Source organism: Scyliorhinus torazame, chromosome 5 (genome assembly GCF_047496885.1).
Source record: "Scyliorhinus torazame isolate Kashiwa2021f chromosome 5, sScyTor2.1, whole genome shotgun sequence".
NCBI classification, from domain to species: Eukaryota; Metazoa; Chordata; class Chondrichthyes; order Carcharhiniformes; family Scyliorhinidae; genus Scyliorhinus; species Scyliorhinus torazame.
In genome coordinates this window covers 180,454,803-180,480,322 of record NC_092711.1, presented here as the reverse complement: position 1 = coordinate 180,480,322, position 25,520 = coordinate 180,454,803, and the positions used below count along the sequence as shown (strand labels likewise).

Genomic DNA, 25,520 nt, shown 5'->3' with positions numbered 1-25,520 from the left:
GAGTATGGGGGAAAAAGCGTGCAGGATGTTGGCGCATCAGTTGAGGAAGCAGGCGGCGGCGAGAGTGATTGGCAGGGTGAGGGATGTGAGAGAGTCACGGTGGTGGCGCAACCAGAGGGAGTGAATGGGGTCTTCGAGGCCTTCTTTCCAAGGCTGTTATGAATCAGAGCCTCCAGACCGGGGAGGAGGTGGTTCTTGGACAGTGGGGAGTCTTCAAGTGTGGAGGAGGAGAAGGTGCAGGGATTATGGGTCCCGATTGGGCTGAGGAGGGTGATGGATGCGGTAGGTTTGATGCACCAGGTCCAGATTGGTTTCCAGCCGAGCCTGTTGAATTACTACTGGGCAGCAAACATTGAGACATGGTGGTATAAGCGTTGAGGGTTTGGAACCAGTGTAGGTAACACTTCACACTGGAAGGCATGTCTCTTTGGGCACCGACATGTGAGAAGCATCAGTTTGCACCGGCGGGACTGAATGGAGGTTCTGGGCGCGGCGGCAGGTGGGGATAGAGTACCTCCGGGTCTGGTCTGTGGGAGGAAAGCCTGGAGGAGCTTGAGGTGGCGTATCGGTTCCCAAAGGGAAACAGGTTCATGTACCTGCAGGTGAGGGACCGTGTTAGAAAAGAGGTGCTGTCCTTTCCAGAGCTGCCACCTCCGTTGGTGCAAGACAAGTTGTTGTCCGAGGATGACATTGGGGAGGGGAGAGTGACAGGTATATATGGAGAGCTGAGAGATAGGGAGGGCGTACCCTGTGGAGGAAGTCAGAAGCAAGTGGGCGGAAGGGTTGGGGGGGGGGGGGGGGGGGTTGGGGTGTAGAGGGAAGCCCTGCGGAGGGTTGCTTCCTCATCCTGTGCGAGGTTAAGCCTCATTCAATTTAATGAAAATCGCTTATTGTCACAAGTAGGCTTCAAATGAAGTTACTGTGAAAAGCCCCTAGTCGCCACATTCCGGCGCCTGTTCGGGGAGGCTGGTACGGGAATTGAACCGTGCTCCTGGCCTGCTTTGGTCTGCTTTCAAAGCCAGCGATTTAACCCTGTGCTAAACCCTAAACCAGCCCCTGGTAGTGCACTAAGTCCACACATCGGTTTTGAGGATCAGTCGGTTCTTTTCTGGGGTGGAGGATAGGGGACGACGATGACGACAATGTGCATAAGTTTTGGGCGTGTCAGAGGTGGAGGGGGTTTTTGATGTAATGTCAGAAATCCGGGGCGCAGGGGTGACTCAGAGACCGGAGGTAGCGATATTCGGAGTGTCGGAAGCTGCAGGAGGTCAGGTGAGGAGAGAGAGAGAGAGAGAGAGGCCGATGTCTTGGCCTTTGCCTTCCCGATAGCCCGGCGATGGATTCTATCGAGTGGCGAGACTCGGAGCTGCTAAAGGCGAGGGTGTGAGTGAGAGACCTGGCAGAATTGTTGCACTTGGAAAAAGTCAAGTTCGCCATACTTGGAGTGCACAGAGGGGTTCACCCAGAGGTGGAAGCCGTTTATTGACTTCTTTAAAGTGATTGAGCCAAAAGCGGGGTTGGGGGGAGGGGGGGGGGGGTAAGAAAAGGAGGCGGGCTTGTAGGTGACAAGGGTATTGAGGACGGGGGTGGGTGAGGGGGGAGGGACATGAAGAGGGTGGGTTGTTAGTTTTGTTACCTGTTGCCGAGTTTTGGCTTTTATATATATATATGAAAAATGCCTTCAATAAAAATATTTCTAAAAAAAAAAAAAGTGGGGATGTTTGCGGAGGACTGTACAACGTTCAGCACCATTCACGACTCCTCAGACATCGGAAGCAGTCCACATGCAAATGCACCAAGACCTAGACAATATCCAGGCTTGGGCTGACAAGTGACAATAACATTCATGCCACACAAGTGCCAGGCTATGACCATCTCCAATAAGAGAAAAATCAAACCATCGACCCTTTGACGTTCAATGGCATTAACATCGCTGAATCTCCCATGGTCAACATCCTGAGGGTTTGACAAATTGTCATCGGACTTGAAACGTTAGCTCTTTTCTCTCTCTGCAGATAATGCCAGACTTGCTGAGATTTTCCAGCATTTTCTCTTTCGTTCCGGAGGGTTACTATTGATCAGAAACTGAACTAGGGCTAAATCGCTGGCTTTGAAAGCAGACCAAGGCCGGCCAGCAGCACGGTTCAATTCCCGTACCAGCCTCCCGAACAGGCGCCGGAATGTGGCAACTAGGGGCTTTTCACAGTAACTTCATTTGAAGCCTACTTGTGACAATAAGCGATTTTCATTTCATTTCACATAATGTGGCTAGAAGAGCAGGTCAGAGGCTAGGAAGCCTGCGGCAAGTAACTCGCCTCCTGACCTCGCCAAAGCATCTACAAGGCACTAAATGGAATACTCCCCACTTTCCGGGATGAGTGCAGCGCCAACAACACTCAAGAAGCTTGACGCCATCCAGGAGGACAAAGCAGCCCGCTTGATCACTCCCCCTTCCACAAACATTCAAACCCTCCACCACCGACGAACAGCAGCAGCCGTGTGCACCATCTACAAGATGCATTGCAGTAACTCACCAAGGTTCCTTCGGCAGCACAGTCCAAACCCACGACCACCACCATCTAGAAGGACATGGGCAGCAGATACCTGGGAACCCCACCACTTGCAAGTTCCCCACAAGTCACTCATCATCCCGACTTAGAAATATTGCCGGTCCTTCACTCCCGCTGGGTCAAAATCCTGGAACTCCCTCCCTAACAGCACAGTGGACGTACCTGCACCACACGGACTGCAGCAGTTCAAGAAGGCAACTCACCACCACCTTCTCAAGGGGTAAGTAGCGATGGGCAACAAATGCCAGCGAAGCCCACATCCCGTAAAAATTATTTTTTAGATTGTATTTTTACAGCATTTGGTCCGCAACCTTGTATGCTATGGCATTTTAAGCGCTCACTAAATGCTTCTCAATTGTCATGAGCGCTCCCACATCGACCAATCTTTCAGGCAGCGAGTTTCAGATTGCCACCACCCTCTGGGTGAAAATCCCCTCTAAATCTCCTGCCCCTCACCTTAACATTATGTCCCTGGTTACTGACCCACCTACCAAGGGAAAAAATTTCTACTCTAGCTAAGTCCTTCATAAATTTGTTCATCTTAATCATATCCCCCCCTCAGCCTCCTCTGCTCTCGGGAAAACAACTCCTAACCAGCCTCTCTTCACAGCTGAAACGTCCAGGCAACATCCTGGTGAATCTCCTCTGCACCCTTTCTAGCGCAATCACCATATTTCCTCTAGTGTGGCAACCAGAACTGCACACAGTACACTAGCTGTGGCCTAACAGGCGTTTTATACAGCTCAATCATAACCGCCCTGCTCCTTGTATTCTTTACCTCAGCTAATAGAATGCCTTCCAAGCCACTTTATCTACAATAGGAAGTCTTACACCAGGTTAAAGTCCAACAGGTTTGTGTCGAATCGCTAGCTTTCGGAGCACTGCTCCTTCCTCAGGTGAACTATCACAGGTGAACTATTCCTCAGATTCACCCGAGGAAGGAGCTGCGCTCCGAAAGCTAGTGATTCGATACAAACCTGTTGGACTTTTACCTGATGTTGTAAGACTTCTTACTGTGCTCATCCCAGTCGAACGCCGGCATCTCCACATCTACCCGTTCTGCTGTCTTCAGGGATTTACGGACATGCGCACCAAGGTCCCTCTGAGTCTCTATACTTCCTACGGTCTTACCGTTCATTGTATATTCCCTTGTCTTGTTAGTCCTTCCAAAATGCATTACCTCACACTTTTCAGGGTTAAATTCCATTTGCCACTGTTCTGCCCATCTAACCAGCCTGTCTGTACTGTCCTTTGATCTAAGGCTTTCCACCTCACTATTTACCACACCCCCAATTTCTGCAAATCTGCAAATTTACTTGAGGTCCAGATCATTAACGTACATTACAAGCAGCAAGGAACCCAGCACCGATCCCATCGGAACACCAATGGACATAGGCTTCCAGTCACAAAGGCAACCTTCAACCATCACCCTCTGTCTCCTGCCACAAAGCCAATTTTGGATCCAATTTGCCAAATTTCCCTGGATCCCATGGGATCTTACCTTCTTAATTAGTCTCCTATGTGACACCTTGTCAAAAGCCTGACTGAAGTCCATGTAGACTACATCAACTGCACAACCTTCTTCGACACACCTAGTCACCTCCTCGAAAAATTTAAATCAAATTAGTATTGCCCCAGACAGCTACGCTGACTATCCTTGATTAATCGTTGCCTCTCCAAGTGGAGATGAATTCTGTCCCTCAAGAGTTTTTTTCCAATAGTTTCCTGACCACTGAAGTTAGTTTCACTGGCCTGTAATTCAATGTTTTTCCCCCATTTCCCTTAATGGTATCACATTGTCAGTCCTCCAGTCCTGTGGCACCACTCCTGTGAACAGAGATATGAAAATTGTCAAAATCTCTGCAATCGCCTCTCTTCCGGGCGGTAAAGTAGCACAGTTAGCACTGTTGCTTCACAGCTCCAGGGTCCCAGGTTCGATTCCCGGCTTGGGTCACTGTCTGTGTGGAGACTGCATGTTTACCCAGTGTCTGCGTGGGTTTCCTCCAGGTGCTCCGGTTTCCTCCCACAGTCCAAAGATATGCAGGTCACGTGGATTGGCCATGCTAAATTGCCCTTAGTGTCCAAAAAAGGTTAGGTGAGGCTACTGGGCTAGAGTGGAACTGTGGGCTTAAGTAGGGTGCTCCCTCCAAGGGCCGGTGCAGGCTCACTGGGCTGAATGGCCTCCTTCTGCACTGTTGATTCTATGATTCCCTCCCAGAGCAGCCTGGGAAACATCTCATCTGGGCCTGGGGATTTAAAGAAGTCAACAATGGAACACCAGAATGAGGAAAGAAATGGAATGGGGGAGAAAAGAGTTTTACTCACAGATGTTGGAGACAGGAGGGAGTTTCAGTCTGTGTGAAGCTCGATCTTCACTCACAGGCAGAGGAGCAGCAGCTTTGCTGGGCAGACAGTGGAGGAAGCTCCCTGCTGACATTGTTACAAAGTCCTGGCCCTGACATGTTGAAGGACCAGCAGACTTCCGGTTGTCCATGGGTTCCAATTGTCCAATCGCCCTCATGAAGCCAATGAGGAGGTGGATTCCGACCCACGTGGGGTCTGACGTCCAGCGGCGCTGAGCTGGTGTCCAACCCGCAGTGTGTTTCTGTGACTAGCACTATTGCTCCCAATGGGAGACTGCGTGCTGGGAACGCCCTTCAACGTCACTATGACGTCACAACGCAGCCCGGCCTGAATCAGCCAATGGGATTCTCTCTACTCCGCGGTGACGTCTCCGGGTTCCAGTGCGCAGGCCGGGCGCAACCCAGGAAACCCAGCCCCCACCCGTTCATTCCATTCCCCTCCTCCAGACAAGGTTTCCAGGCAACGGGCCTGAGCAAGAAGCTGCACTGTCATCTCCCCCCCCCGGCCCGGGACTGCGCATGTCCAAGGGGGAACGGCAACTGTGCATTTGGAGTGAGTGCCCACTCCCGTGACTGTCAACCAGAGGCGTTGACCAATGGAAAGCGTTGGAGGACCGGAAGGACTCTGGTCCTCCAGGCAATTAGACCGCGAGCTTTGTGTGAATAATAATTGAGCCTCACACAGACTGAACCTTCCTCCTGTCTCCAACATCAGGGAGCTTCCGAAAGCTGCTGCTCCTCTGTCTGTGAGTGAAGATAGAGCTTCACACAGACTGACACCTCCTCCTGTCTCCAACATCTGTGAGTAAAACTCTTTCTTTTCTTCCCCCTTTCCATTTCTTTTCTCATTCTGACCTTCAATTGGTCGCCTGCAGCAACTGGAGGGAAAGGAAGTGAATCCAGGGAGGGTGTGTCGTGTTGGGTGCTCTGCTACATAGACAAACCAAATTGGGTGCGGAAGGTACAACTCAGTTTTATTACTAACAAGATTAACATTTGTAAACTGGTTACTGTGGTTCGTTCATTACCCTCTCACCTGTGGACCCAGCCCTAACACTATCTTGGAGAGGCACTCAGCACATGGTGAATCTCTGAGTGTCTTACTGTGAGCTCTGTGCCCTGAGCTGTGTCCTGCTGGAATCAATCGGATGTGTCGTGTTCCCTGTTTTATAGCGTGTCTGCTCTTTCTTGTGATTGGCTGTGATGTTGCGTGTGTATTGATTGGTCCGTTGATCTGTCCATCAGTGTGGATGTATGTTTGCACCATGATGTTTATCTGAATATCTTGACATCCCCCCTTTTTTTACAAGAATATGTGCCTATGTGGTAATAAATATAGATGTGTACTGTGTGCAGCTGAATGTGTGTGTGTGCAATATCTACAACATGTACATGAGGCTAAACTATATACATAGGAAGGTGTCAGGTGCAACATTGCAACGAGGTTGTACCGTCAACAAAACAAGTGTAAACATCAAGCATCAAAATGAACTCCTGTAATGACAAAAGAGAAACTTATTAACATAGTGGCATAAAACGTTTAGTGAGTCCAATGTTCAAACAGGCTCATAAGTCCAGCCTAGTAGGTGGGTGACGAATTTGGGTTGACCGCCTTAAGGGTGGGTCAGGAACCACCGGCTGAGGAATGGGCCTGGCCACAGGCAGCAGAGGAATGGGCATGGTGGCAGGAAGCTCCACGAATTCGACATCAGGAACAACAGGAGGGTGTGGCACCGGTGTTTGATCACGTAGCGAGCGCGGAAGCAGACGAAGAGCCCGGCGATTGCGCCGGCGAATGGAGCCATCAGGCATGCGAACCAGGAACGAGCGGGGAGCCACGCGTCAGAGAATTTCGGCAGTTGCCGACCAGCCACCCTCTGGTAGGTGGATGCGGACATTGTCTCCAGGTGCCAAGACAGGACGACCAGTTGCCCGAGTGTCGTGTGCCACCTTCTGCTGAGCGCGCTGCTGTCGCATCCTTTGCAGTACTGGAATGTGGTCGAGTGTAGGGACAAGAATGGATGGCACAGTGATCCTGAGGGCGTGACCCATCAACAGCTGGGCTGGGAAGAGGCCAGTGGCTAGTGGGGCCGAGCGATAGGCCAGCAGGGCTAAGAAGAAATCCGATCCGACATCAGCAGCCTTGCAGAAGAGCCGCTTGACGATATGAACGCCCTTTTCCGCCTTGCCATTTGACTGGGGATGCAGAGGGCTGGACGTCACGTGTGTGAAGCCATATGAAGCAGCAAAAGAAGACCATTCTTGGCTTGCAAAACAGGGCCCATTGTCCGACATGACAATAATCGGAATGCCATGTCGAGCGAAGGTGTCTTTGCATGCCCTTATGACAGCGGACGATGTTAAATCGTGCAGGCGTATGACCTCTGGATAATTTGAAAAGTAATCTATGATGATTACGTAGTCCCTGCCACACGCATGAAAGAGGTCCACACCCACCTTCGTCCAGGGGGACGTCACCAACTCATGAGGCTGAAGCGTCTCGGGGGGGGTTGCGCCGGCTGAAACCTTTGGCAGGTGGGTCAGTTGAGCACCATGTTGGCAATGTCATCGCTGATGCCCGGCCAGTATACCGCCTCTCGGGACCTCCGTCTGCACTTCTCAACCCCGAGATGGCCTTCGTGAAGTTTGTCGAGGACCAGCTTGTGCATGCTGTGTGGAATCACAATCCGGTCCAGCTTTAGGAGGACACTGTCAATGACGGCCAAGTCGTCTCGGACATTGTAGAATTGTGGGCACTGTCCTTTGAACCACCCTCCCGTCATGTGGCGCATCACACGTTGTAGAAGGGGGTCAGCCGCAGTCTCCCGGCGAATACGGGCCAGACTTGAATCGTCAGCTGGCAGATTGGCCGATGTGAAGGCCACATGCACTTCGACTTGACAGACGAACCCCTCCAAATCGGGCGGGGTGCTGACTGCTCTGGACAGGGCATCCGCAATGATGAGGTCCTTACCCGGGGTGTAGACCAGTTGGAAGTCATACCTCCGGAGCTTGAGCAGGATGCGCTGGTGGCGAGGGGTCATCTGGTTCACGTCTTTATGTATGATGCTGACCAGGGGACGATGATCGGTTTCCACGGTAAACTGGGGGAGACCATACACGTAATCGTGGAACTTACCTATTCCGGTCAACAAACCCAGGCACTCCTTCTCGATCTGCGCGTAGCGCTGTTCTGTGGGGGTCATGGCCATCGAGGCATAGGCGACCGGGGCCCATGATGCAGTGTCATCCCAAAGAACAACAAAGAACAAAGAAATGTACAGCACAGGAACAGGCCCTTCGGCCCTCCAAGCCCGTGCCGACCATACTGCCCGACTAAACTACAATCTTCTACACTTCCTGGGTCCGTATCCTTCTATTCCCATCCTATTCATATATTTGTCAAGATGCCCCTTAAATGTCCCTATCGTCCCTGCCTCCACTACCTCCTCCGGTAGTGAGTTCCAGGCACCCACTACCCTCTGCGTAAAAAACTTGCCTCGTACATCTACTCTAAACTTTGCCCCTCTCACCTTAAACCTATGCCCCCTAGTAATTGACCCCTCTACCCTGGGGAAAAGCCTCTGACTATCCACTCTGTCTATGCCCCTCATAATTTTGTATACCTCTATCAGGTCGCCCCTCAACCTCCTTCGTTCCAGTGAGAACAAACCGAGTTTATTCAATCGCTCCTCATAGCTTATGCCCTCCATACCAGGCAACATTCTGGTAAATCTCTTCTGCACCCTCTCTAAAGCCTCCACATCCTTCTGGTAGTGTGGCGACCAGAATTGAACACTATACTCCAAGTGTGGCCTAACTAAGGTTCTATACAGCTGCAACATGACTTGCCAATTCTTATACTCAATGCCCCGGCCAATGAAGGCAAGCATGCCGTATGCCTTCTTGACTACCTTCTCCACCTGTGTAGCCCCTTTCAGTGATCTGTGGACCTGTACTCCTAGATCTCTTTGACTTTCAATACTCTTGAGGGTTCTACCATTCACTGTATATTCCCTACCTGCATTAGCCCTTCCAAAATGCATTACCTCACATTTGTCCAGGTTAAACTCCATCTGCCATCTCTCCGCCCAAGTCTCCAGACAATCTAAATCCTGCTGTATCCTCAGACAGTCCTCATCGCTATCCGCAATTCCACCAACCTTTGTGTCGTCTGCAAACTTACTAATCAGACCAGTTACATTTTCCTCCAAATCATTTATATATACTACAAAGAGCAAAGGTCCCAGCACTGATCCCTGTGGAACACCACTGGTCACAGCCCTCCAATTAGAAAAGCATCCCTCCATTGCTACCCTCTGCCTTCTATGGCCTAGCCAGTTCTGTATCCACCTTGCCAGTTCACCCCTGATCCCGTGTGACTTCACCTTTTGTACTAGTCTACCATGAGGGACCTTGTCAAAGGCCTTACTGAAGTCCATATAGACAACATCTACTGCCCTACCTGCATCAATCATCTTAGTGACCTCCTCGAAAAACTCGATCAAGTTAGTGAGACACGACCTCCCCTTCACAAAACCGTGCTGCCTCTCACTAATACGTCCATTTGCTTCCAAATGGGAGTAGATCCTGTCTCGAAGAATTCTCTCCAGTAATTTCCCTACCACTGAAGTAAGGCTCACCGGCCTGTAGTTCCCGGGATTATCCCTGCCACCCTTCTTAAACAGAGGAACAACATTGGCTATTCTCCAGTCCAGTTGCAGGAGTACCGTCCCAATGCCGGACTGGCTGGCATCAGTCGAGATCTTTGTATCCCGAGAGGTGTCGAAGAACGCCAATACCGGGGCTGTGGTGAGCTTAATTTTGAGCTCCTCCCATTCCTTCTGGTGTGTGGGCAGCCACTGGAACTCTGTGGACTTCTTGACGAGGTGGCGAAGAGCCGTTGTGTGGGAGGCAAGGTTGGGAATGAACTTCCCCAGGAAGTTGACCATGCCTAGAAAGCGTAGCACTGTTTTCTTGTCTGCCGGCTGCGGCATGGCTGTAATGGCGCTCACCTTGTCTGCATCTGGACAGACCCCTGACCGGGATATATGGTCCCCCAGAAACTTTAGCTCAGTTTGGCCGAAAGAACACTTGGCCCGGTTGAGGCGCAGGCCATGTTCCCGTATCCGCGCGAAGACACGCTGGAGACGACTGATGTGCTCCTGTGGTGTGGTGGACCAGATGATGATGTCTTCAACATAGACGTGCAATGCCCTCCATCATCTGTTCCATGATCCTGTGAAAGACCTCGGATGCCGAGATGATGCCAAACAGCATTCTGTTGTAGCAGAACCTGCCGAAAGGAGTGTTGAAGGTGCACAGCTTCCTGCTGGACTGATCCAGTTGGATCTGCCAAAAACCCTTCGAGGTATCCAGCTTTGTAAAGATTTTAGCCCGGGCCATTTCGCTCGTGATCTCTTCCCGTTCGGGTATGGGGTAATGTTCCCTAATGATGTTGTTGTTCAGGTCTTTCGGGTCGATGCAGATCCGGAGTTCGCCAGAGGGCTTTTTAACGCACACCATGGAGCTGACCCATGGCGTGGGCTCCGTGACCCGGGATAGCACCCCTTGGTCCTGGAGATCCTGCAGCTGCTGCTTGAGGCGGTCTTTGAGTGGTACTGGGACTCTAACGAGGTGCGTGAATGACCGGGGTGACATCCGGTTTGAGCCGTATTCTGTAGGTATAGCGGTACATACTCGTGCGACTCGGCCAACGTTGTATACCTCATACGCTGCAGGAAAGGATGTCCCGAAGTGTGGTACATTGGCGAGACCATGCAGACGCTGCGACAACGAATGAACGGACATCGCGCAACAATCACCAGGCAGGAATGTTCCCTTCCAGTCGGGAAACACTTCAGCAGTCAAGGGCATTCAGCCTCTGATCTCCGGGTAAGCGTTCTCCAAGGCGGCCTTCAGGACCCGCGACAACGCAGAATCGCCGAGCAGAAACTTATAGCCAAGTTCCGCACACATGAGTGCGGCCTCAACCGGGACCTGGGATTCATGTCGCATTACATTCATCCCCCACCATCTGGCCTGCGAAATCCTACCAACTGTCCTGGCTTGACACAATTCACACCTCTTTAACCTGGGGTTACCCCATCTCTGGATCTGTAAAGATTTAATCACCTGCTAATGCTCGCATTCCTAGCATTGTTTGGCATCTTTGAATTTGTCTATATATATGTTCCTGGAGCATACCTCTTCATTCACCTGAGGAAGGAGCAGCGCTCCGAAAGCTAGTGACATCGAAACAAACCTGTTGGACTTTAACCTGGTGTTGTAAGACTTCGTACTGTCGGTATAGGGCAGTGTGCCCATGCCTTTGAATGCCTCCTGGTTGTGGGCAAGGAGCGAGTGGAGCTGTGCCCTAAATTCAGCATCCGGGAAGTCTGATGTGCCTTCTGGAGACACAAGGTGGAGAACCTTGCATGCCTGTGCGCCTAGCAGGGAGTCCTTGATGATCCAACTATCTCGAAGGACAGTGTGGCCGTGTACGCATTGTGCGTCACCAGGAGCTGGCAGGATCCCATGGCCGGGATAACGTTTCCGTTGTAGTCGACCATCTTACAACGGGATGGCCGAATTGGTGGTCTGACCTTCAAGGCATAGAAGGCTGACCGTGCTATCAGGTTGGCGGAGGCACCAGTGTCCAAACGGAATGTGATTGGTGATCGGTTGACCGTCAGGGTGGCACACCATTCATCACCCGAATTGACACTGTTCACTGGCATCGGCTGGTGGGTCCTACTTGGAGACATCCGGTTCCTGTCGATGACCGCAACACGGAAGGCTTCCCGGTCGTCTGTATCGCTGGTCTGTATATCGTCCGGGTATGACTCGGAGTACGGAGGCTGAATGGTCCGCACGTCCCTGCGAGGCTGGCGGAATTGGGGAGCGTTGGCAGGTTGAGCTGCTCGGCAGCAGGCAGCGTAGTGGCCCATCTTGCCACAGCGGAGGCATTGTCGGTTCTTTGCTGGACATTGCCGCTTTAAGGCGGCTCCGCAGTTGCCGCACGTCGTGACGTCATGGCGTTCTTTGCGCCATCGCGCATGCGCAGTTCGGTCCTGCGTAGAGCGCGCCTGCGCGTCACGTCCCTCAGTGTCGACGTCTCTTTCGGCGCGTACAAGCACGGGAGGCCGTGAAAAGCGCGCGAAATGGTCGCCCTCATCCGGGCCGCGGGCCGGGAGGAACTCGATGGACTGGACCCGCTCGGCCTCGTAGGACCCCTGCCCTGCCGATTCAGCCGTGTAGGACCCCTGCCGTGCCGATTCAGCCGCTTGGAATTGAGAGTAGCGGCTGGTCGCATTTTCATGGAGGACGCAGGATTCGATGGCGGTGGCTAGGGTGATACATTTTTATCTTGAGGAGCTGCTGGCGTAGGGTGCCCGAGGTGACCCCCAAAACTATCTGGTCCCGAATCATGGAATCGGAGGTGGCCTCGTAACCGCAGGACTGCGCGAGGATACGGAGGTGTGTCAGGAAAGATTGAAAAGGCTCATCCTTACCCTGCAGGTGCTACTGGAAGAGGTACCTCTCGAAACTCTCATTTACCTCGACGCTGAAGTGTTGCTCGAGTTTGAGAAGGACCGTCTTGTACTTCGACTTGTCCTCACCTTCCGTGAACACCAGGGAGTTGTAGATGTGGGTGGCGTGTTGCCCTGCCGTGGAGAGGAGGAGGGCGATTTTCCTGGTGTCCGAAGCATTCTCCCTTTCTGTGGCTTCTAGGAAGAACTGGAAGCGCTGTTTGAACAACTTCCAGTTAACGGGGACTTCCGGTTGCGGCGATGCGGAGCTAAGCCGCACATTTCGGCAGCTCCCGCTATCACGGACTTTTGGGCTCTCTAGAGGAGCCCCTACGGAAATGTTTTGATTGAATCCCGTGTGGGAAGGTGAAGTAAGGTTCCCCTTGCGTTGTATGGCAGGGATTAGTGGTGGAGCGTCGGAGAAAGAGGCTTTGGAGCAGCGGCAAAAACGAGGGGGACAAAAAACAAGATGGCAGAGGGCGGAGATCGAGCAACATGGGGGCCGGACCAGCAGTAATTCCTTAGGCGCTGTGTGGAGGAGCTTAAAAAGGAGGTGCTGGCGCCAATGCTGTTGGCGATCGAGGGGCTGAAGGAGGCCCAGGCGGTGGAGCTCCGTGAGGTGAGGGATAAAACTAATGAGAACGAGGACGAGATCCTGGGCCTGGCGGTAAAGATGGAGGTGCACGAGGCGGTGCACAGGAGGTGGGCCGAGAGACTTGAGGTCCTGGAGAACAGGTCGAGGAGGAAGAATCTCCGGATTCTGGGTCTCCCCGAAGGAGTGGAGGGAGCTGCTGCCGGGGCGTACGTGAGCACGATGCTCCATTCGCTGATGGGTGCAGAGGTCTCTCTCAGCCCCCTGGAGCTGGAAGGGGCTCACCGGGTCCTGGCGAGGAGACCAAAGGCTGATGAGCCGCCAAGGGCGATAGTGGCAAGGTTCCATCGCTTCGCGGACAAAGAAAGTGTCCAGAGATGGGCCGAGAAGGTGCGGAGTAGTAGATGGGAGACCGCGGTGATCCGAGTCTACCAGGACTGGAGCACGGAGGTGGCAAAGAGGAGAGCTGGCTTCAACCGGGCCAAGGCGGTGCTGCACAAAAAAAGAGTCCGGTTCGGAATGCTGCCGCCTGCGCGACTGAGGGTCACTTATCAGGACCGACACCACTATTTCGAAATGGCAGAAGAGGCTTGGACCTTTATCCAAACAGAAAAATTGGACTCAAACTGAGGGGCTGTGGTTGTGGGGGGGATGTTGACTGTATACGGGGTTGTAAATATGGGTAAAGAATGTTTTATGGGTGGGATGATGGATGGGGATGGGGGAAGAGTTCTTGTGGGAAAAAAAATTCTGTTGACGAGATAGTGGGAAATGTGGGCGTCGGTGCTGGAGGGAGGTGAGACTCGGGGATGGGGGAACTGGGATAAGGCCGCAACAGGAGCTGCGCCACAGGGGGCGGGGCTGGCTCAGGAAAGCGCGGGCTTTTTCCCGCGCTAGGGAGGGGGGGAATGGAGGAAGGTAAGGAGGAGGAGAGACTCCCACACGGGGAGATCAACGGGAAGCCGGGGTCAGCAGACGTCAGCTGACTCACGGACGTAGTATGGGAGGAGCAAAAGAGCTAGATCTGGATCTAGCGGGGAGGGGGGCAGGGAGAGGGGGGGGACAATAGGGTTGCTGCTGCAATGGCCGAGGGGGAACTGAAAATGGAAGAGGTGGTTGCTGCGGGGGTTCCCCGTCTGGTGGACTGGAGGGAGTGGGAGGTGCGAGCACGGGACTGGCCTAAGATTGGAGGTGGCTAGTCGGCGGGGGTGGGTGGGGGGGGGGGGGGCGCGGGGGCGCGGTTAAGAGGGCCCAAGTGTTCGCTCACCTAAAGGGACTGAAGGCAGACATGGCCATGCTTCAGGAGACACATCTGAAGGTGGCAGATCAGGTCAGGTTAAGGAAGGGATGGGTGGGACAGGTGTTCCATCCGGGGCTGGATGTGAAGAATAGAGGGGTGGCTGTACTGGTGGGGAAGCGGGTGTCGTTTGAGGCCAAGAACATAGTAGCGGACAATGGAGGCCGATACGTAATGGTGAGCGGTAGGTTGCAGGGGACGGAGGTGGTACTGGTAAATGTATACGCCCCGAACTGGGAAGATGCTGGATTCATGAAACAGATGTTGGGGCGTATTCCAGACTTGGAGGTAGGGAGCTTAATAATGGGTGGGGATTTCAACACGGTGTTGGACCCAGCATTAGATCGTTCCAGATCTAGGACGGGGAAGATACCGGCGGCGGCCAAGGGTTTATGGATCAGATGGGGGGAGTAGATCCGTGGAGATTTGCCAGGCCTTTGGCCAGAGAATTTTCTTTTTTCTCGCATGTACATAAGGCCTACTCCCGGATAGATTTTTTTGTTTTGGGCAGGGCATTGATCTCGAAAGTGGAACGGAGTATTCGGCCATAGCCATTTCAGACCACGCCCCGCATTGGGTGGAGCTAGAGCTGGGGGAGGAGAGGGACCAACGCCCGTTGTGGCGGTTGGATGTGGGACTGCTGGCAGACGAGGGAGGGTGCGGGAGGGTGCGGGGGTACCTGGAGGCCAACGACAACTGGGAGGTGCAGGTGGGAGTAGTATGGGAGGCGCTGAAGGCGGTGGTCAGGGGAGAGTTAATCTCCATCAGGGCCCATAGGATGAAGAGAGAGGGCAGGGAAAGGGAGAGGTTAGTGCGGGAGATTTTAAGGGTGGACTGGAGCTATGCAGAGGCTCTTGATGAGGGACTACTCAGGGAGAGACGAAGTCTCCAGACAGAGTTCGACCTGTTGACCACAGGGAAGGCAGAAGCACAGTGGAGGAAGGCACAGGGTCGATATGAATATGGGGAGAAGGTGAGTCGGATGCTGGCACATCAGCTCCGTAAGAGGATGGCAGCGAGGGAAATAGGTGGAGTCAAGGATGGCAGGGGAACTACGGTGCGGAGTGCGGTGAAAGTGAATGAGGCATTTAAGGCCTTTTACGAGGAGCTGTATAGGTCCCAGCCCCCAGGGGGAAAAGAGGGGATGCGACGATTCTTGAACCAACTGGGGTTCCCGAGGGTGGAGGAGCAGGATGTCCAAAGATGTGCAGGTTAGGTGGATTGGCCATGATAAATTGCCCTTAGTGTCCAAAATTGCCCTTAGTGTTGGGTGGAGGTGTTGACTTTGGGTAGGGCGCTCTTTCCAAGATCCGGTGCGGACTCAATGGGCCGAATGGCCTCCTTCTGCACTGTAAGTTCAATGATAATCTATGATTAATCTAGGACAAAGGTTCGGCACAACATCGTGGGCCCGAAGGGCCTGTTCTGTGCTGTATTTTTCCATGTTCTATGTATAGACCGATCTCACTCCTCAACGTAGATGCTAAGTTGCTGGCAAAAATGTTGGCTACGAGGATTGAGGACTGTGTCCCGGGGGTGATGCACGAGGACCAGACGGGATTCGTAAAGGGTAGGCAGCTAAATACCAATGTGCGAAGGCTCTTAAATGTGATAATGATGCCATCGGTGGAGGGAGAAGCGGAGATAGTGACAGCCATGGACGCGGAGAAAGCCTTTGATCGGGTAGAGTGGGAGTATCTCTGGGAAGTATTGAGGAGGTTTGGGTTCGGGGGAGGGTTTATTAGTTGGGTTAAGCTCCTGTATAAAGCCCCGGTGGCGAGTGTGGTCACGAACCGGCGGAGGTCGGAGTATTTCCGGCTGTGACGAGGCAGGGGTGCCCCCTGTCCCCTCTGCTGTTCGCATTAGCAATTGAACCTTTGGCCATGGCGTTAAGGGAGTCGGGGAAATGGAAGGGGGTGGTCCGATGGGGAGAGGAACATCGAGTGTCGCTGTACGCAGACGACTTGTTGCTGTATGTGGCGGATCCAGTGGAGGGGATGGTTGAGGTAATGCAGATCCGAAAGGAGTTTGGAGACTTCTCGGGCTATAAGCTCAATGTGGGAAAGAGTGAGCTCTTTGTGGGGCAGCCGGGGGATCAGGGAAGAGGGATAGAGGACCTACCGTTGAGGAGGGCGGAAAGGAGCTTTCGATATTTGGGGATTCAGGTAGCTAGGAGTTGGGGGGGCACTGCACAAACTTAATTTGACGCAGCTGGTGGAACAGATGGAGGAGGACTTTAAAAGGTGGGACATGTTGCCACTCTCGCTGGCGGGCAGGGTACAGTCGATTAAAATGGTGGTTCTCCCGAGGTTTCTTTTTGTATTCCAATGCCTCCCAATTGTGATTACCAAGGTCTTCTTTAAGAGGGTAAGCAGGAGCATTATGGGATTTGTGTGGGCAAGCAAGACCCCGAGGGTAAGGAGGGGGTTCCTGGAGCGTAGCAGAGATAGAGGAGGGTTGGCTTTGCCGAATTTGGGTGGCTACTATTGGGTAGCCAACGTGGCGATGATCCGTAAGTGGGTGATGGAGGGAGAGGGAGCGGCGTGGAAGAGTTCGGAGATGGCGTCCTGCAAAGGAACAAGCCTGGGGGCGCTGGTGATGGCACCGCTGCCGCTCTCGCCGACAAGGTACACCACGAGCCCGGTGGTGGCGGCAACGTTAAAGATCTGGGGGCAGTGGAGATGACATAGGGGAGCGATGGGAGCATCGGTGTGGTCCCCGATCAGGGATAACCATCGGTTTGTCCCAGGAAGGATGGACAGAGGGTTTCAGAGCTGGCATCGGGCAGGGATTAGAAGAATGGGGGACCTGTTCATCGACGGGATGTTTGCGAGCTTAGGGGCGCTGGAGGAGAAATCTGGACTACCCCCGGGAAATGCTTTCAGGTATATGCAAGTGAGGGCGTTTGTGAGGCGGCAGGTGAGGGAATTCCCGCTGCTCCCGGCACGGGATTCAAGACGGGGTGATTTCGGGCGTATGGGTCGGGGAGGGCAAGGTGTCGGCAATATACCATGAGATGAAAGAAGAGGGGGAGGCTTTGGTAGAGGAGCTGAAAGGTAAATGGGAAGAGGAACTAGGGGAGGAGATTGAGGAGGGGCTGTGGACTGATGCCCTAAGTATGGTTAATTCCTCTTCCTCGTGTGCCAGGCTTAGCCTGATAGAGTTTAAGGTAGTTCACAGAGCGCATATGACGGGGGCGAGGCTGAGTAGGTTCTTTGGGGTGGGGGACAGATGTGGGAGGTGCTCAGGAAGTCCGGCGAACCATGTCCATATGTTTTGGTCATGCCCGGCACTGGAGTGGTTCTGGAGGGGAGTTTTTTTTCATAGAATTTACAGTGCAGAAGGAGGCCATTCGGCCCATCGAGTCTGCACCGGCTCTTGGAAAGAGCACCCTACCCAAGGTCAACACCGCCACCCTATCCCCATAACCCAGTAACCCCACCCAACACTAAGGGCAATTTTGGACACTAAGGGCAATTTAGCATGGCCAATCCACCTAACCTGCACATCTTTGGACTGTGGGAGGAAACCGGAGCACCCGGAGGAAACCCACGCACACACGGGGAGGATGTGCAGACTCCGCACAGACAGTGACCCAAGCCGGAATCGAACCTGGGACCCTGGAGCTGTGAAGCAATTGTGCTATCCACAAGACTACCGTGCTGCCCAGTTGCAGGAACAGTATCTAAGGTGGTGAAAGTCCGGGTCAAGCCAAGCTGGGGGCTAGCACTATTTGGAGTAGTGGACGAGCTGGGAGTGCAGGAGGCGAAAGAGGCCGTCATTCTGGCCTTTGCGTCCCTAGTAGCCCAGCGAAGGATCTTGTTAATGTGGAAAGAGGCGAAGCCCCCCAGCGTGGAGGCCTGGATAAATGACATGGCAGGGTTTATCAAGTTGGAGAGGATAAAGTTTGCCTTGAGGGGGTCTGCGCAGGGGTTCTCCAGGCGGTGGCAACCGTTCCTAGACTATCTCGCGGAGCGTTAGATGAAGGTCGGACAGCAGCAGCAGCAGCAACCCGGGGGGGGGGGGGGGGGGGGCATCTTTCCTGGGGGGGGCCTTTCTGGGGGGCATTTGAGCAAGAAAATACATGAATGATCCGGGAAACTGATATGTACGGGAGGAATCCAATGTATAAAGTTCTGTATCATATTGACTTGCCATGTTCATGTCTTGCTATGCAAGCTTCCTTTCTTTTGTGTTACGGGGGGGGGGGTTTGTTTTGTATGGTTGAAAATTTTGTTAACAATTCTGAATAAACATTTTTTTTTAAACTTCCAGTTGACGTCGAGGTTTCCAGCTTTTTTGAGCGGCTGCGGCGGGCTGATGGTGTCCATGGCGCAGGATGGCGGATTCCTGAGGATGCGTAGGTAGGTCTCACAGGTACTGGGTTCCAATCCTGGTACTATGTCGTGTTGGGTGCCCTGCTACACAGATGAACCAACATGGTTGCAGAAGGTACAACTCAGTTTTATTATTAACAATATTAACATTTATAAACTGGTTACTGTGGTTCGTTCATTACCCTCTAACCTGTGGACCCAGCCCTAACACTATCTTGGAGAGGCACTCAGCACATGGTGAATCTCTGAGTGTCTTGCTGTGAGCTCTGTGCCCTGAGCTGTCTCCTGCTGGAATCAATCGGAAGTGTCGTGTTCCCCGTTTTATAGTGTGTCTGCTCTTGCTTGTGATTGGCTGTGATGTTGCGTGTGTATTGATTGGTCCGTTGATCTGTCCATCAGTGTGTATGTGTGTTTGCACCATGATGTTTATCGGAATATCATGACAAGGTGCAGACTCTGGAAAGCTTGGCCCACGTCTCTCTCTCTCTTAAAGACATTGACATCCTTTGCTCCCTCAGCTTGACACATTTATTTGTCTGGCTAAAAGGATGGTCTCTTTCCCAATGTTCACAATTAAAGGGCTGCTTTCCCCAGGAGATGGCTGATATTTAAGGGGACAGTAAATTAGTATCGGACAGAGAAATGTCCAGTGTTGGCATATGGTACAGATTAGATAGTATTTATGGTTCAGTAATAAATATTCTTATTTCTTGACTCGTAATATAATAGTAATAATCACTTATTGTCACAAGTAGGCTTCAATAAAGTTACTGTGAAAAGCCCCTAGTCACCACATTCCAGCGCCTGTTTGGGGAGGCTGGAACGGGAATTGAACCCACGCTGCTGGTCTTGTTCTGCATTATAAGCCAGCTGTCTTAGCCCACTGTGCTGTACTCTAAATTTAAAAAAACAAAGGCACAGAAGGAATCTATTCAGTTACTCCAGTCCCTGCCGACACTAAAGGAACCAAGTGAGTCCCATTCCCCCTCTATATCTTAATGCAAGTTTCTTTCCTTCAACGTTCTTCAAATTTTATTTTCAAAGCATTTGTCCCCACTTCCACCACCCTCACAGGCAGTGGGTTTAGATTTTGGCCCCTCGCTGTGTAAATAAAGCTGTTTTTCACATTCCTCTCCAACTGTCGGAATGCCATTAAAGAATACAGTACTGCAGATCACACATTGTTAGCTCAGTTAAATGTACAAATGATCTGTATATTGGTAATATATAGTGTATACATGTAGCAGGGAACTACATGAAGATTTAATAAAATATTCATCTCTCTTTTAATCACACTTGTGCGCAATTAGCTCCAGCTAATCAGCACTTGTTGATGAATACAAGTTTCCCTCACAGCCCCATATAACCATGTAACAGAATGCTGTATATTACACACCGTTTGAATGCAGCACTATTGAGTGAATACCAGGTACACCATAGTTAAAATTGAGAGAGAGTTAGAATGTAGGGAGAATGTGTTTGCAGAGATTTTCAGCTTCTGGGGCAAGAGAGAGGGACAAGTGCACCATCGAACCTGGTATTGTCTGTTCTGAATTTCTCTCCTGGACTTACAGTGTTGGCTTTTGTAATCTTCCTTTACAGGTCATTAAAAGGGGAGAATTTCCAGGAAAGAAAGCACAGCAAACATCACATAAAGATCTGACAGAGTCCATTCATCCTGAACATCATTGAACTTTCTCTGTTCCGTCGGCTTCAAAAGATTTTAAACATTAGTGTGACTGGAAAAGCCCCGAGACACACACACACCCGAGTGTTCACCTGCACTGTGTGTGGGAAGGGACTCCCTCATTTATCCAGCTTGCTGAGACACAATGTCACTCACACCGAATAGAGACCCTTTAAATCCTCTGATTGTTGGAACGGCTACAGAAACTCTCAGCACCTGATGATCCACCAGCGCGTTCACACTGCGGAGAGACGATTCAGCTGCTATCACTGCACAAAGAAGTTTAGAACATCATTTCATAGAATTCACAGTGCAGAAGGAGGCCATTCGGCCCATCGAGTCTGCACCGGCTCTTGGAAAGAGCACCCTACCCAAGGTCCACACCTCCACCCTATCCCCATAACCCAGCAACCTCACCCAACGCTATGGGCAATTTTGGACACTAAGGGCAATTTAGCATGGCCAGTCCACCTAACCTGCACATCTTTGGACTGTGGGAGAAAACCGGAGCTCCCGGAGGAAACCCACGCACACACGGGGAGGATGTGCAGACTCCGCACAGACAGTGACCCAAGCCGGAATCGTACCTGGGACCCTGGAGCTGTGAAGCAATTGTGCTATCCACAATGCTACCGTGCTGCCCCATCTAACCTGCGGGTACACCACTGAGTTCACACTGGGTAGAGGCCATTCACCTGCCCTGACTGTGGGAAGAGATTGTCTTGTTCATCCAGCTTGCGAGTTCACAAGTGATGACAGGGTTTGGATTCTGCTGTTGTTGCTGCTGTTAATCACATCCAGGACTGAACCATGTTCATTCTGACACTTGGTGAAGTGGGAGGGTCGGAGGGTTTCTTTCTGCTGGACTGGCCGGTCTCACAACTTTGCTTCCAGTGGGCTGATGCTCTTTGACCCTGGGAGAGCACATTCCCACTGAAATGATCCACAAAAGCTGATGAAGGACATTTATTTTATCCTGGAGAGCAAATAGTGTTTTCCTCCCACTAGAGACAGATCTAAAATAAATACAGAAAGAATTGGGGAAACACAGCAGGTCTGGCAGCAGCTGTGGAGAGAGAAACCGAGTTAACGTTTCACGTCCGAAGTAACTCTACTTCAGAACTAAAGAGAGGGCGTGGGCAGCACGGTGGCGCAGTGGGTTAGCCCTGCTGCATCATGGCGCCAAGATCATGGTTCGATCTCGGTCCTGGGTCACTGTCCCTGGGAGTTTGCACATTCTCCCCGTGTCTGTGTGGGTCTCACCTCCATAACCCAAAAGATGTGCCGGGTAGGTGGATTGGTGATGCTACATTGCCCCTTAGTTGTAAAAAAAATTGGGTACTCTGAATTTATTTTTAAAAACGAACTAAAGAGGGGAAATGTGATGGGTTTGATGCTGGTGAGAAAGGGGGAGGGTCAGACAGAACAAAAGGGAAAGTCAGGGATTGGTTAGAGGGTGGGTGAGATTAAATGACAAAAATGTCCTGGAACAAAAGACAAAGGGAGAGGTAATGGTTGTGGTAAAGAATCAAAGCATTGACCCAGAGTAAGTGTTAATGGCAGAATAAAGGACAGCTCTGTCTGGAAGCAAAAAACAGGGAAACAAGATGCAGACTGGCACTCGGCAAAAAAACAAATCAAAATGGAGGAGAGAGTTCAGGGTGTGAAGTTGTTGAACTCAATGTTGAGTCCATAAGAACATAAGAACTAGGAGCAGGAGTAGGCCATCTGGCCCCTCGAGCCTGCTCCGCCATTCAATGAGATCATGGCTGATCTTTTGTGGACTCAGCTCCACTTTCCGGCCCGAACACTTAATCCCTTTATTCTTCAAAAAACTATCTATCTTTATCTTAAAAACATTTAATGAAGGGGCCTCTACTGCTTCACTGGGCAAGGAATTCCATAGATTCACAACCCTTTGGGTGAAGAAGTTCCTCCTAAACTCAGTCCTAAATCTACCTCCCCTTATTTTGAGGCTATGCCCCCTAGTTCTGCTTTCACCCGCCAGTGGAAACAACCTGCCCGCATCTATCCTATCAATTCCCTTCATAATTTTATATGTTTCTATAAGATCCCCCCTCATCCTTCTAAATTCCAACGAGTACAGTCCCAGTCTACTCAACCTCTCCTCGTAATCCAACCCCTTCAGCTCTGGGATTAACCTAGTGAATCTCCTCTGCACACCCTCCAGTGCCAGTACATCCTTTCTCAAGTAAGGAGACCAAAACTGAACACAATACTCCAGGTGTGGCCTCACTAACACCTTATACAATTGCAGCATAACCTCCCTAGTCTTAAACTCCATCCCTCTAGCAATGAAGGACAAAATTCCATTTGCCTTCTTAATCACCTGTTGCACCTGCAAACCAACTTTCTGCGACTCATGCACTAGCACACCCAGGTCTCTCTGCACAGCAGCATGTTTTAATATTTTATCATTTAAATAATAATCCCTTTTGCCGTTATTCCTACCAAAATGGATAACCTCACACTTGTCAACATTGTATTCCATCTGCCAGACCCTAGCCCATTCACTTAGCTGTCCAAATCCCTCTGCAGACTTCCAGTATCCTCTGCACTTTTTGCTTTACCACTTATCTTAGTGTCGTCTGCAAACTTGGACACATTGCCCTTGGTCCCCAACTCCAAATCATCTATGTAAATTGTGAACAGTTGTGGGCCCAACACTGATCCCTGAGGGACACCACTTGCTACTGATTGCCAACCAGAGAAACACCCATTAATCCCCACTCTTTGCTTTCTATTAATTAACCAATCCTCTATCCATGCTCCTACTTTCCCCTTAATGCCATGCATCTTTATCTTATGCAACAACCTTTTGTGTGGCACCTTGTCAAAGGCTTTCTGGAAATCCAGATATACCACATCCATTGGCTCCCCGTTATCTACCTCACTGTTAATGTCCTCAAAAAATTCCACTAAATTAGTTAGGCACGACCTGCCCTTTATGAACCCATGCTGCGTCTGTCCAATGGGACAATTTCCATCCAGATGCCTCGCTATTTCTTCCTTGATGATAGATTCCAGCATCTTCCCTACTACCGAAGTTAAGCTCACTGGCCTATAATTACCCACTTTCTGCCTACCTCCTTTTTTTAAACAGTGGTGTCACGTTTGCTAATTTTCAATCCGCCGGGACCACCCCAGAGTCTAGTGAATTTTGGTAAATTATCACTAGTGCATTTGCAATTTCCCTAGCCATCTCTTTTAGCACTCTGGGATGCATTCCATCAGGGCCAGGAGACTTGTCTACCTTTAGCCCCATTAGCTTGCCCATCACTACCTCCGTGGTGATATCAATCCTCTCAAGGTCCTCACCTGTCATAGCCTCATTTCCATCAGTCACTGGCATGTTATTTGTGTCTTCCACTGTGAAGACCGACCCAAAAAACCTGTTCAGTTCCTCAGCCATTTCCTCATCTCCCATTATTAAATCTCCCTTCTCATCCTCTAAAGGACCAATATTTACCTTAGCCACTCTTTTTTGTTTTATGTATTTGTAGAAATACATAAGAAGGCTGTAAAGTGCCTCATGGGAAGGTGAGGGGCTGTTGGTCCAGCTTGTGTTGGGCTTCTCCGGAACATTGCAGCAGGCCGAGGACAGAAATGTGAGCCTGAGAGCAAGGTGGTGAATTCTAATGGCAGCAAGCGGAAGGTCAGGGTCATGCTTGTGGACTGAGCGGAGGTGTTCCACAAAGAGGGCAGGGAACAGGCTACAGATGAATTAAAGAGAAACCATTTGGGTCCAGAACATTGTGAACATCTTTTTACTCTGGTTGTCTTTGATCCTCAAGTCATTTTCTGTTTTTTTTAACCATGTTCTGTTTCATTAATAAACTTTTATCAGTAAAATTATTCGATTTTTCTGGACTTTTCATGTTACATTGATGTAAATTAGGGAAAGTGGGTGAGAGGTTGACAAGCTCTTTAACAGAAAGTGAGTCCCTCTGAGCAGCCAGAGGGGGAGATGAGATTTTATTTTATTTTTTGACACAGTGAGTTGTTCTGATCTGCCTGAAAGTAGATTCAATAATATCTTTCCAAAGGAGAAATACTTGAAAGGGAAGAATTTGCAGGGCTGTGGGGAAAGGGCAGAGCAGGTGGATGAATCAGAGAGTCCTTCCAAAGAGATAGCAGAGGCACAATGGGCTGAATGGACTCCTCCCGCACCATGTGAATCTGAGCCTCCTGCTTTTGTGCAGGTTAAAAGGGACAGATTTCATTGCAGCCTCTTCCCTGTATATGTATTTAAAGAGACGGGTTCCTCTTTCGCTCTGAGTGACCGATATAACAATTGGTTGGAGGCCCATTTCCCAGTCAGTCCTCCAGCACCTTCCTGTCTCTATTAGTGCGACGCCCAGGGCAAATTCCCAACTGGGACACAGGCCCCATTATTCTCAGCAAAATTCAGCCTTCAGCTGACTGTCATTGACACATAGACGATAGGAGGAGACCTTTGAGCCTGCTGCACCATTCGTTATGATCATGGCTGATCATCCAATTTAATAGCTTAATCCCTCCATATCCTTTGATCAAGTTCCCAAGCCTTTGGGCAGGTGTCATGCTCCTCATGTACAATGTGGGAGTTCAGGGACACGTCCACTGTCCCTGGCTCCTTCACGTGCAAGAAGTGTGTCCAGCTGCATCTCCTGTTAGACCACTTGACGGCTCTGGAGCGGCGGGTGGACTCACTTTGGAGCATCCACGATGCTGAGGACGTCGTGGATAGCATGTTTAGCAAGTTGGTCACATTGCAGGTGAAAATTACTGAGGGAGATGATAATAATAATAATCGCTTAGTGTCACAAGTAGGCTTCAATGAAGTTACTGTGAAAAGCCCCTGTTCAGGGAGGCCGGTATGTGAATTGAACCCGCACTGCTGGCCTTGTTCTGCATTACATGCCAGCTGTTTAGCCCACTGTGCTAAACCAGCCCCTGATAGAAAATGGGTGACCAAAATACAGCGGAAGACAGTGCAGGTGTCCCCTGCGGTCATCACCCTGCAAAACAGGTATACCAGTTTGGATACTGTTGAGGGAGATGACTCACCAGGGGAAAGCAGCTGCAGCCAGGTTCATGGCACCATGGCTGGCTCTGCTGCGCAGCTGGACAGGCAGAAGA

General features: G+C 51.1%; 1 protein-coding gene and 1 long non-coding RNA gene across 4 annotated transcripts in view; one reads left to right on the top strand and one right to left on the bottom strand.

Moving 5' to 3' along the window:
* LOC140418072 (uncharacterized) overlaps window positions 1-25,520 on the bottom strand; it is a 221,278-nt gene that overhangs the window by 114,629 nt on the left and 81,129 nt on the right. The gene's annotated exons all lie outside the window — the stretch shown is intronic.
* On the top strand, window positions 5,199-24,254 carry LOC140422545 (uncharacterized). 3 transcript variants are annotated; one of them, XR_011947510.1, is made up of 4 exons: window positions 5,199-5,734; window positions 5,809-5,894; window positions 18,630-18,718; window positions 20,294-24,254. It is a non-coding gene; the product is annotated as an uncharacterized lncRNA (long non-coding RNA). The 3 variants fall into 3 exon arrangements; XR_011947508.1 differs by lacking the exon at window positions 5,809-5,894 and having other exon boundaries at window positions 5,229-5,734; XR_011947509.1 differs by lacking the exon at window positions 5,199-5,734 and having other exon boundaries at window positions 5,741-5,894.